The 13,056-nt window shown below is 41.0% G+C and overlaps 1 protein-coding gene across 15 annotated transcripts in view; it reads right to left on the reverse strand.

The window, feature by feature from the left end:
* Window positions 1-13,056, reverse strand: part of CELF2 (CUGBP Elav-like family member 2) — a 490,120-nt gene that overhangs the window by 258,090 nt on the left and 218,974 nt on the right. The window contains exon 1 of one of the 15 annotated variants that reach the window (XM_025213148.1): window positions 4,583-4,706. The exons of the other annotated variants lie outside the window; for them this stretch is intronic. The gene's annotated coding sequence lies outside the window, so the exon portion shown is untranslated. Of the gene's footprint in view, window positions 1-4,582; window positions 4,707-13,056 lie in introns of those variants that run through there. 15 annotated transcript variants of the gene reach the window in all.

Raw genomic sequence — 13,056 nt, forward strand, 5'->3', positions numbered from 1 at the left:
GTCAGGCATGATCTGCCTGCCACGAACCCGTGCTGGTTTCCCCTCAGCATAATTTGTCCTGCCGGGCTCTCACAAATGTGAGCCTTGATAATTTTTTCAAAGACTTTGCCAAGGATGGAGGTGAGACTGACTGGCCTATAGTTGCCCGGGTCCTCCTTCCTCCCCTTCTTGAAAACGGGGAAGCGCTACAATTAAACAAACAAGGAAAATTCATCAATAGGAAGCCCTAACTTGTAGGTACAGGAACTCATTTATATGGATACAGTTTCTAGAGGTCAAAATGAAAAAATAACCCCTAAGAGTATTACATCAGTCTCCCATCTCTGTGCCTGGGCAAATGCTACATAGAAAGAGCAGAGACACAGTTAAGACTGACCCTTTTTAAAACAGCATTGGACTTCGCAGTCTGACACCTGCTCTGCACTGTCCTTTCTGGCAGGCCATTACAGTCAGTGAAATCACAAACCCGTTTGCATTTAGAAGCTTCTTCACAACCTAAGAAAAAGAAAAGCAGAAATGGCTGGGGCTTACAACAAACACTAGCCTGTTGGTGCATCATACACCAGCTCAAACTTATTCCAGCTTTCATGAATCTCAGTAATTTAGCAAATAATGTGTGTTTTGTTTGAATGCTTTTCGGGAGAGGATGCAAACCAGTGACAGTGTGTGGTGGTTGGCTAGTGGAGCTGGCTATTGGCTACAGAGTTACCGCTCTATGAAGCTTTCTGCCAGGTTATCTCTACTCGATACTTCATAGACAACTGAGAAGAACAAAAATGTTTTATAAGCTTACACTATATTTTATCATTAAGAGCTTGACTTCTGCATTTCCTCCAAGGAGCAGCACTACCTATGTGCTCTCTAGTGGATACAGCGATGCACAGATCCCACTGGAACGCAGTCTGGAGGTCTTTTTAATCCTTGGAAAATATTCTGCTTTCCCTCTGACCCCAAAGCATTAGGTCGACACTTAATATCGGACAATTTGACAACGTGCTGTTAACTTTTGTGAACAAAACTCTGAATACAGCTACAACAACCTTCTGATTTACCCCACAGATCTGAATCTGATCCTCTTCCGAAGTCAGTGGAGTCCTACCAGGACTCCTCTTCCCTGGAATGTCCCTAAAAATTCATTACATCTTTTGTAAGATCAATTAAGAGGGTAGAATTGTGCCTAAGTCTTCCAATTTATTGCCCACATTTGAGGAAATAACTTGGAGGAAGACAAAGCAGCTATTTGTTCCCTCAGTTTAGAATTGAAAGTGGGAGAACATATAGAAATTTACTTTCCTCTTCTTTTTTGTGTACTACTCTTGCATTCATAGACACAGAGTGAAACCCACATCAACATTTAGCAGTCCTAACAGATACTGAGAGATCTCTCTTATTAATCACATTCTGTTATACAGCTGTCTGTTAAAATAATGGATGGTATCAACAGTACTCATTATTAATTTCACATTGAGGTGTGTTCAAGCAACAGAAATCAGACCTGGACTATGAAGACCCTTGCATTCAGGACCAGAGTCTTTCAATTAAGCATATTAGAGAGACCTGGGATCACTGTCAAATCTCAATTAAGACTCATGTTTACATTCTAACCATCTCACAGCTCGTGGGTGTTGGGTCAAGGATGTCTCTAATTCAACTGTATTTGCACTTGGATGTAAATTTAGTTAGTTATAGCTTAGTTACCAACTCTCTACAATGAAACCCTAAACTCTATATTTGACACGAAGAGGCAAATAACATTTTTTACAGTGTTTTTTTTGACAAGTGTGCATTTGCAGATTTGCAAGACGTACTAATGGCTGCAAAGGAAACTCCAAGAAGGTTGGAAGTAAATACTGTGTGCATTTTTTACAACAGGCCTTGTCAACCACCATTAGGGGCTTTTCTACAGGAGGTCAGCATTCTGGTTTCCACCAACCCAAAAGGTCTAGGGAATAAACTGTAATTTGATTAAAATATAATACAGCAAGATACAGCCCGGAAGACAAATCAGTTTGTAAAAAAACCTGTTCAAATATGTATTCCCTGCCATATCAGCCTCACAAAATGCTACTTGCCAACTTGTCGGAGGTGAGTTAAATATCATTAGATTTTTTTCATCATCAATTATAATACAGAGCAAGTGAACAGATATTTTCCACCTGAGCCAGGAAATTTACAAGGCAATTTTACAAGACTCATTTTTTTCATATTAATTATTTAGGCTTAAGTCCTGAAAAGAGATATTGTAGCTGGAATACAGGCTCCCGCTAAGGAACCATATATTTGAAGATCCTCAGGGCTGTAACTTTATCTTAGCAGGATAAGGTTAAGAGTAGAAGAGGACTAAGAGTATGGGGGAAAAAATGTAGCTTTTGCACTTTGACCTGGGGGCTGGTGGATGCTCCGTAGCCTGATGTTTCCCAGTAATTTGCTAATTATTAGCATTCGAGTTGCCAACAAAACATAATTTATCATCCTGAAAAAGCTGCATTCAAAATATTCAGCAGTCCCCACAACGGCATTACAGTGAGAGGATCTGTGATTAGGTCAGAAACCTCTTAGATGGGAGAGACAGGTTCAGGTCCCTGGTCAGCAGAAGATTTCTTGTGTAACCTTGAGCAAGACTCATCTGTACTGTAGCTGGAGATGCATGCAAGCTCACTTTAGACTAGCAAAGTGTGAGGAGCAGTTGCTCTAACGCTGGTTCAGCACAGGCTGCAAGAGTCCCCATGCTGCTGCAGCTAGCAATACTCAAGCTCGCTATTTTAAAGCGAGCTCAGGCAAGTTAAAACCAGCTTCAATTTCCTCTTCGGATTGCTCTCTAAATGCACTCCTAATCTCTTTGCATTATAGCTTCCCATCTGGGAAAGGGGCATAATGAACTTTCGCAGGGTGTTATGAGGATAAATAGATTTTGCAAGCAGACCAGGAACTAATGGAGAGCCATTGTTTACCTAGGACAAAAAAGCAACGTGCTGACTAGACATCATACATTTCCTGGCTCAATCTGTTCCCTAATTTTAAGATGCCAGGTGGCCCCCCCCTCAACATCCCTTAACTGTTAGTCTTTTAAAGTAAAATTAGAAACACAGGAAGGGAATAGACTTTCTGAGTTAGAGTCTATCCCCCCACCATTGTAGGAAAACACGTGTTTCAAATCTTATTCATCAAGCAATCGCCTACCCTGGAGATCTTCAAGAGGAGACTGAATAGTCACCTAGCTCGAGACACCTGATGTCCCCCGTTATCTTTTCTGCCTGGCGCAGGGGGCTGGACCTGATGATCTTCCAAGGTCCCTTCCGGCCTTACAGTCTATGAATCTATGAAGCTCCATCTTAAAATTAGTTAGTGTTTTTTTGCCCCTCTTCTCGGACTGGAAGCCTAGATCATAAACTCATGACTTGATGGTTACCCATCTAAACATCTTTGTGGTCTGTCTCTATACTTTTGTTCTTCTGGCAGTATTGTCTTATAGCTTCAACAGCTCTTCTCCCTCCTGGGGTGTTTTACCCCTAAGGGTTTTATAGACAGCCATCATACAATCTCTCAGCTTTCATTTTGCTAGGCAAAAAAGATCTTTTTAGTCTCGTTCGTAACACAAGGCATGCCCCTGATCATCCTAGTCAGGAACATAAAAAATTTTCTAACACACAATGCTTTCACTACCTGTCTACAATCTTGTCAGTTTAAGAAAAAAAAAAATCCAGAATTACAGGTTAGTTTTAGATATTACACCTGCCCCCCATCCTCCTTGCCCTCCACAGAGCTCTTCTGTCGATTATGGCCACTTCACAACCGCACTTTTCATTCAGGACTCAAATAATACGAGAAATGGACTAAATAAAAAATGCTGTCAAATGCACAGAGCAAAACAGACTGAACAAACAAATCCAGAGCCTTTTTTTTTCTTTTCAGCTCTTTCATATGGTTAGTTTAGTGTTACTGGGAACACTAAGGTATAAAAGGACACTTTCGCTTTGCCTTTGGAGCTGCTCCTGTCTCATTAATTTATTCCAATGTACCAAAGCAAAGCAGAAAATAATCTGACCAATACTTTGCATTGTACAATTAAGTAGGATAATTACCGAGACAAACTTAACTTGGAATTCCTTTGCTTTGTGGTAGGTTTTTTCCCTCTCTGGTGAATCACCTCTGTTGCAATGTACAAATAAAAGCAAGTCAATGAGAAATCAAAAGGGGAGTGGGGGGACAGGGAGGGAAGGAAAAGCAACGTAAACACCATAAGAATATACATGTGTCTTTTAAATAAACTTAAAAAAAAAAATCAGGTTCACGGAAAAGACTTTTAAAGGGCTTTAAGGATATAGCACATTTTGGAAGAATCACCCCAAAGGCCCCGTACAAAATGTCTGTTCTTTTCTTCCTCTTACACACGTTGCTCAGTTGCTAAGCGTGGCTGAATTTCAGAGGAACGGTACCCGGGCCTTGGTTTGACAAGCTACAGTTTTCCATGACACTCTCTAAAAGCACGCTTGGCCTCTCCTGCAATCAGGTCCCCATAGCACGCAGTTCAAATGCCTTTTCAGACAATATAGCAGATAGGATAAGAAAATTATTAAAGTACCTCACAATCCCCTCAGGCCTGGGAGTGAGAGATCCTCTCTTCTCAGCACCCTTCTACTTTATGAGCCTACTTGTACAAATTTCTATCAGACCTGCAACCTTTATTTGAGCTTCCTTTGTGGTTTAGTCATATAAAAATGTCACTTAAGCGTTAGGCTAAAACCACACGCTCATTGGTTAGCATTTCCCTCCCCCCACCGCCCCGTGAGCAAACTGCTTTGAGATAATCGTTGTTGTAAAACTATTCAACAAGACCCTGAAAAAAAGACTTCCTGCACTTTGTTAAACAAATGCAATGAACCTTATGAAAAAAAAGACTAATGTACTGCATAGTAGGAACTGGGCCTGATATGCACCACTAGATTCAGCTACAAAACCACCATTTTGCCATTCTCAAAAGGAAGTGGTTAATACTGTGCAATACTTTTCACAGGAGCCTGGCTACTGAAGCCTTGAAACAGGAGCAAACCTGAAATATAACTCACTTAATCATGCATTTCATTTGATACCAAAGTGCTTCGTGCTAATAAAGTTAAGCATTAAAGGATTGCAATGTGACAAATTCTGATGACCATTTCATAAAAGAAACATGACTGAAACAGACGGATCTGCAAAGCTCTCTCGGTAATGGGAAGCCGAGTCTAATTTTAGATGATTCTCCAATCGCTGGAGAGTTTGCAGTGCGCACGGCCAAACCAACTCAATCAACTGACTTTTATCTCTATGACTGCAGGTCACATTATCTCATGAATGAACTGTTATGTAGGTCAGTCGAGAGTTGTCTTCTAATTGAATGCACGTTTTAGCCTTGGCATTCAAGCCCTAGCTATCACGATTCCAGACAAATCAGTGGAGGAAATAAAGGAAGAAAATATCAAACAAGGGGCTGTGATAATTAAGCTTTGTTTTAGAGAAGAAGTGCCAAAGTAGATGTGGATAGCAGCCTGTATAGGCTCATTTTCTTTTCAACAGGACGTAGTGTGGTGTGGGAATGAGAGTTTTGTTGAAGAATGCTCTGTTTAGTCACAGATCAAATACAGCATGGCCAGAGGCTGTGTGAGCTACCGTATGTGGCCTACGAACATACCCCAACTTGCCTTGGAGGCAGCTCTTGAAGTGTGTGCCAAATGCATTTGCGTGTTTATCTGGAACAACTGAGACCACCAAATTATTTTACAGAAGCCTCCACAAAGCAATGTTTTCAGTTGTGCTCAGCCCAGGATGGATTTGAAATCTCATTATCCAACTCCTCCATCATGCTAGTATTTCTATATTTCAAGTCTTTGGAAAGACCTCCATGCATGGCCCTGGAACTATTTATCCACCATATTATTTCATGTTATAATCAAAAGACATATGTAAAATATGCTACAAGTACAATAAGGGCAACGTTTGGACTTCACTGTAAAATGATGAACATGTGAACCGAAGATTTCCAATGAAACCAAGGTAAAAGGTCAGAAATTTATATATGCACACATTTTACTTTCGACTTCTGATCTATGCAATCCTAGTGAAACTCATTTATATGAAAAAGGGGAAACTACAACTGACTGCATCTGTGGTTGCTCCCATCTGAGGAAACACGTGGTTCTTAATCAGATAAAAGCCAAGCTCTCCAAATGCAACATTTGCGCTTTCTAACCCACATCTATCCCAATTATTCACGGAACATTTCTAGATTTTCAATATTCAGCAACAGCATAATTTTTTTTCTTTCATTTTTAAGTATTTGCAGTATATAAAGAGTTAAAATGACTGAACTGAAAGCATACTGCCCAAGGCCAAATTTTCCTATAGCGTATATACTTCATTGCATTTTCCATCTCCTGCGTCCTGACAGCTGCTATTGGAAAGTGTGCTGCTACATGCCTATTGCTGTTGCTGCCGTCCTTTAATTCAACTTGCTTTTCACGGCTTTAAAACCATCGCTGCACAGGAAGGAGAAAAAAAAGGCAATCACATGGGAGATGACTTTGTCATCACAGACTCCACCTCCTTCAAACACACTATCTAAATAAGATACTTAAGCCCCTCCCCCCTAAAGCTGTCACTCTTATGCACTGAGTGTCGGTTTTACTCCTCATAACTGATATATTGAACTTGCACCATTCAATTCTTATTAGGGTCTGAATGCAGTTACAAACATCTGTTAATTAAGGCTCAGTCTCCATGTGAGGTAGACAATGTACTCATTTTACAGATGGGTTTACTGAGTTACGTAGGGCCAACTAACTTGCAAAAAATGTGACAGGGACCCAGACAGAACCTAGTAGACCTGTTTTGGATTTTAAATTTCTCAAAAGTAATAGCAAAATACAGTGCATCAGATTTTGTACACACACACACACACACACACACACACACACACACACACACACACACACAGTTATTGCTGAATAAATTACATATAACGGCCAATTTGGAAGGAAAAGAACATTAATGTATTTTTAATGGCTGATCTAAGGGTAGGTCGGTATACAGCGTTTTAATTGTAGTACATTAGTGTTGCATTTATACATTAGCAACTAATGTGATAATGTCAAACTCTCCAGTGGTTGTGGAATTATAATAAGTGTTGTATTAGCATTTTTTAAACCCCCCCCCCCGTAAGACAAATGATTAAACTCCCCCAAACCATTCAGAGAATTTTTACATTGTTTCATCTATTTTGCATGAGACTTCAAAGCTGAAATGGAAAGCCAGCAGATAGGGGGGAAAAAAGCGTATCTTTGCTAGCATACACAACCAGCATTTAAAGCAAATGAAATCTTTCCAATCCTGCCCAACCTGTAAATGTCAGTCGTTTCTGGAATGCAGCAAATAACGGTTGTCGCCAAAGTAAATAAACAAATCAGAGGATGGACTTTGGGAAACAGCCTCTCCAGCAGAGATTTTATGTTTTTTGGTTGCTGAAAAATGACAAGTAACAATCTGGCAATCAGTGGTGTTTTTACCAGGCCTACGATGCTCAAACCCAGTTTTTAGTAGCTCAGGAATAGCTCTTCAAAAAAGTGCTTGCTCGCATATGTGGGCATTGTGTGTACTCACTGAAAGCAAGCCATTCTCCCTGGATTTAAGGCTCATTCAAGCAAAATACCTCCTATCAGGCCACACCCAGGGTTTCCATTATAAGGATTCTATGGCACACTGGTTGTTTATCATGCTATTAAACTTGTTTTTCCTTTTCCTCACTCTCTCGCTATAGATTAACGCTTAGTGAAATGAAATTTTCCTGCAGGTAATTACCTGGCTGCATTTCAAGGCATTCATAAAAATTACAGCTCCCTTTGGCAAGAGATGACGCTAGGGGGTAACATAATAGGGCAGTGGATTTGGAGTTCAGTTCCTTCCAATTACGGACCCGTTGAGGGGCTCCCTGGCACAGCCTTTGCCGGGTTTGACTCTTTTCAGTCGCAACACTTTCATCTTGTATTTATGAGCACATTTACATTTGATCCACATAGTTTGTACTCTAGTGGGCCACAGGGTTCTGGTCTCTGTCCTGTGTTCTTCAGTGCCTGTGTGCTGCCTCTTGGATTGATTGTTTTTAGCACTGTGGCTTATATTTTCACTGCTATGCAGATGTTACTCTGATCTGCTTGGCTCTACTGTTTGCTAATCACCACAATGCAGTCTCAGCTGTGGCTGATCGCTTTTGAAGCCTTTCCGTTGCAGAGGGTATGTAATTGCATTAAGTTGTACCCCTGGTTAAAAAAAGGGGAAGCTTTAGTGGGGCTTTTACCTACAAAAAGTCTATGTTTAGGTAGGTCTCCCTCCCCCACCCCCTTTTGCTGCTAATATTTTGCTTCTCTGCAGTTCTTCTGGTTCATCTCATTCTTGGGCCTGCTGCACTAGATTAGCTTAATGTCAGTTGTATTTGGACTGGAAGCAATTTGGGGGCACTAGAGCTCTTTGGATATTCTGGCTCCAATCCAAAATGAATCATTTGGGTGTCACTGCAGTGCAAACAGTATCAACTATAATTTCACTGAAAACTGGATTAATGCCATTGTGAACCAGATTCTTTGTTTTCTCAACAGACCACAGCCCTTGCTTAAACTGTATTGACTGCCCAGTCGCACTTTGCCTCTGGCCGTGCCTCTTTTTCCAGCTCTCTTTTACACGATCTTGGACTGATGAATGGAAGCTTTTCAGTGATTCCTTCTTTCTAGGCAGGTCTGAATTATTAGGGTACTAGAATTTCTTCCTAGCTAGCGTAGGCTTGATGGTAGAAAAGGGAGGCTAGTTTTGGTGGAAGGAACACGAAACAAATGAACCCTCAAGCTAGGGACCGAAGTTGTGCATAAACTTGTTTAAGTGGTCATTAACTGGCTTAAACCTGCAACAGAACAGAAGTTCAGTGCACATAAACTGCTTTAAAAATGGCTGAAACCGGTTGAAGATAAACCTGGTTGGGATGCAGTATCAGACTTAACTGATTTATATCAAACTGGTTTATGCAACTTCTGTCCAAGATCCCCTCCTTATTTAAGTTAACTCACGGTCCCCCAGCATCCCAGGATGCTTTGCAGCTGTGGGCTGCGCTATCTGCTCCTCAGGCTTTTTGATTGTACTTAGCCACAATGTTCAGAAATGAGGAAGCAGAAGGAAAAGAGCCGATACTTTTTATTTTACAAACAAATCCCTTGGCTTGTAATACACTCTGGTCTTGTCACTTGTTCTCTCTCACTGCTCAAGGCCTTCTAAATGCCTTGCTCTGCATTGAATTATCCGTGCAAGTTTATTTACTTGTTTGCTCTTTGATACCTTGATCCCAAGTCTCACTGGAATCAATACAAAGAGCCACTATCGACTCCCTTGGCTGCTGGATGAAGCTCTGCAAGTGTTTGCAAAAGGGAAAGGAAAGTGTCAAAGCTTCTCCCCATCTCTTGCTACAACTGGACATGTTGCAGCCTGCTCCTTCCTACTGTTGTGATCCACTTCCTACTGACGCATGGTATCAAGGTTGGCTATGCAAGGGAAAGGGCTAAGAGTTTGAATGCTGTTTTTCATAGTGAAAGCTACTCCCTGGGACTTGAAGGTCCACTCTGTCAATAAAGGGCCTCCTATAAACTCTCTTTTTTTTTTTTTGTTATCAGTTGCTTTTTTGTTCAATTTAAATCTCTGAGGATGGAGCAAGTTCCACTGCTTAACTTGCACAGCTAAATCCAGGAGTTATAAGAATGATCAGCAGAGTCAAGATGTGCAGAAATAGAGCTATTTAACTGAATCATATTCAGAGAAGGCACACAGGTCTTTGACTATGATCCGACTAACAGTGGAGGGAAAGGAGAGATAACTAGGGGCATTTTTACATGTGCTGGGATGTGGTGCCAGGTGCTTTGAATTAGCGAGCTGCGCTACTTAAAAACACCCATGCGTCATGTGCATCAGCGTCGCCACATGTCCTCACGCTGAAAAAAATGGCGGTGGGGCGCTTTGAACTAAAGCTCAGCAGGTGTGTTTTATTTCAAAGTGCCCCGCTGCCATTTTGTCAGCACAGGGATGCCGATACACATGACACATGCGGAGCGTGGCAATTTCCGTGCTCCAGGAGACTCGATTAATCAAGCCTGCTCTGACGTGCTGGATGTCCAATGTGTTGGAGCAGGCTCCCCACATTCCTAAGACTTTATGGAACAACAGCAATACATGGATCTAGGGTGAAGAGAGGTAGAGACTCTTTAATCTTAATTTTAATGGTAAGCAAAACCTTCCATACAACCCAACTCAGTCAATGGAAGTGCTCTTGTGATTTAACAAATGCACGTTTAATTCTTTGTTGATGTGAGTATGGATATATGCCCTAGCACTTCTACAAAACACAAAAGAATTCACTTTAGTTTTGCTAAGGTTAAGAAAAAAACATTACATTGGACAAATCTGGAGTAGCAGTTTATGACAAAGGCAGAGACCAGACAAGCAAAATAAGGGCTCCAGTTTTTCTCATGTGCTCCCCTCTAGGCATTTTCTCCTCCCTCTGACCTAATCAGATGGGTATTTCATAAATCCAAATATATTATTTTCATGATGGTAATAATGAATAAAACTGGATTTCCCACATGGCAATTAAGCAAACCATAATGCTTCCTATTAATGCTATAAAGCAACAAAAAGGACTAAGAAATGGTAATGAGATTAAACCTTAACAAATGTGGAAAACCTGGATTGAACTCATTGCACAAGTGACAATTTGGAGGGAAAATGGTGAAAAGTTTCAAGATAGTGCATGCCGACAGACTACCTCTTGGAACATGTGAGAGAATCATGGATTTGGGACCCAAAGGGAAAACAGTAGGTGGTATGGAAATGCAAATCCAGGCACTGATGAACTTACTGAATGTCATACCAAGGACAGCAGTAGAACTGTTTAGCAGAACTGTATTTAAAATGGGGCCTGAGATCAGTAACTGCTGATTATCCGACTGTTCTGCAGAGCTGATTGAAGTCAGTGGATTCCTAAGCTTTCTGTAATTATGCTCCTCTTGTAAGGCACTAGCTCCCACTTACAATTTTAGAAGTTGTAGCCCTTTTTAAATATGAGAACTGAAAAAATATACCCTTTGATGTGGCTTTTAAAGATTATATTTAATATTTCTAAGCTCCCTGGGATGCTTTTGCGAAGGGCATGGATATTAATATACTTTGCACCAAATTATATTGATGGTTCTTCCAAATAAATGACAAATTGGTTTTAGCACAAAGAGCAAAAGCAAAAAAGTACCACAAAATAAATCCGGGAAAAAAAATATCCTACTTAGCCAAACCCAAGATGACTTTGAATTTAAGATGACATCACCAATAATTCTATACATGGAAAATTTATACATTTGTTACAATTTTACATGTATAGGAATGAATTATTGGAAGATTGTTTTAAAATTCCTTCCCGCCCCCCCCCCTTCCCTTTACAGCTGTGGTGGAGAAAGCAGTGGTAGGGAGGCAGGCAGGGGCCAGGAGGATTGAACCCTGTCCCTTGCCACCTGTCTCCCCTGATCACTTGATCCCATCAGTGCCTGTGTCCCACTCCCACCACCTGACCCCACTGCTACCTCCTCATTCCCCATGTGTGTGGCTGGGAGGCAGTGGCAGCAGGTTGGGGAGGAGGTCAGAGTCACTGGGGGGAGAGGTAGCAACTGTAGCTCTGACCCTGAGCCTATCCCCCCCCCCCTTGTACTCAAATCCAAGACAAGAGCCTTTTTTCCCCTCATGTTGAATGGAGAAAAAAAAAAGTCCTGGTCTTGGATTCAAGTCAATCCGTACTGAATGTGGGGCTGAAATCCTGCTGGAAATGAATAAACTAGTAATAATTCCTACTCTTAACTCCAGCCTTTCAAAGCAGAGCTTGAACAAAGGCTCCATTTAGCTAAAGACATTGGAGGCAGGTTATTAATACCTTCCCACATTTTTAACTTTCCTTCTGCCGATGTAGTGTGCTGTTCTCCAACAACCGTGCCTGTGGAATAGACATGGTCCTGCCAACTCTTACCGTTATTATTTATTTATTTAATCAAATGTGAAACAATAGTGTAACTAAAGTTGGAGGTGGGGTGGTGGTGGTGGTGGGGTGGGGCATGACTGAGGCAGAAATTGGAGCGGGGTTTCTGTTGGGGGAACAAAAACAGCCCAAGCCATCATACAGCTGCCCAGGGCACAGAGCTGCCTGGCTACACCTCTGGTCTGAAATGGCTAGAGTTTGGTCTGAAATGTCTTATTGCCCAAGGTCAAGAAGTGAAGAGATTGTGCAAGTGTCATATTAAAAAGATATAAACTTTGAATCATGGGGGCCAAAACGGGAACCTTGAAAGCATCATTTTAGTATTCCATAAAGGAGCAAATAGAGGACCAATAAAAAAGATTTTCAGCCCATATTTTTTGATGTCTTCAGGCCTGCTTCATGGTTTTTCAATACTGGACAACACTGGTAATAGCACCCAAGTTGAGTTTATCTTTGAATTCTTCAGTTTCCAATAAATTACCATATTCCAGATAATGATATTATGAAGCTCTCTCTCCTACTTTTAGATAGGGGAGATTTGCAATAAAACAGGGCAGTTTATGAGCAAAACTGATTGATTATCACTGAGGCATCTGTTTTTTTTTTTCTTGAACTATGAACTACTACTTTCCAAAAATCAAATTTAGACAAATTCAGAATTTTTTGATGAAAGCAAGGGAAAAAAAATACCCATTTGGCAGAGGTCTTCCAAAAAAGTGAATACCGTAGGCCATAAAACAATTAAATTAATTTTGAAACTATCGTGTCCCTTTTGCAAGGCTTTGTTGATTGTACAGCTCAAAAACAAAGTGCAAATAACAGAGAAGGTACATGCAAGCTATTTAAGCACTCTTGCCGCATTATATTCAGCTTCCACCCTCTAATGGTACTTCCTGTGTTAAGGCCACCACATGCGGAGAACTGAATCCCCAGTGGCTCTGTTTAACACCATGTATATTTTAAAGCAAACACTC

The sequence above is a fragment of the Alligator sinensis genome, unplaced genomic scaffold (genome assembly GCF_000455745.1).
Source record: "Alligator sinensis unplaced genomic scaffold, ASM45574v1 scaffold268_1, whole genome shotgun sequence".
In the NCBI taxonomy this organism is placed as follows: Eukaryota; Metazoa; Chordata; order Crocodylia; family Alligatoridae; genus Alligator; species Alligator sinensis.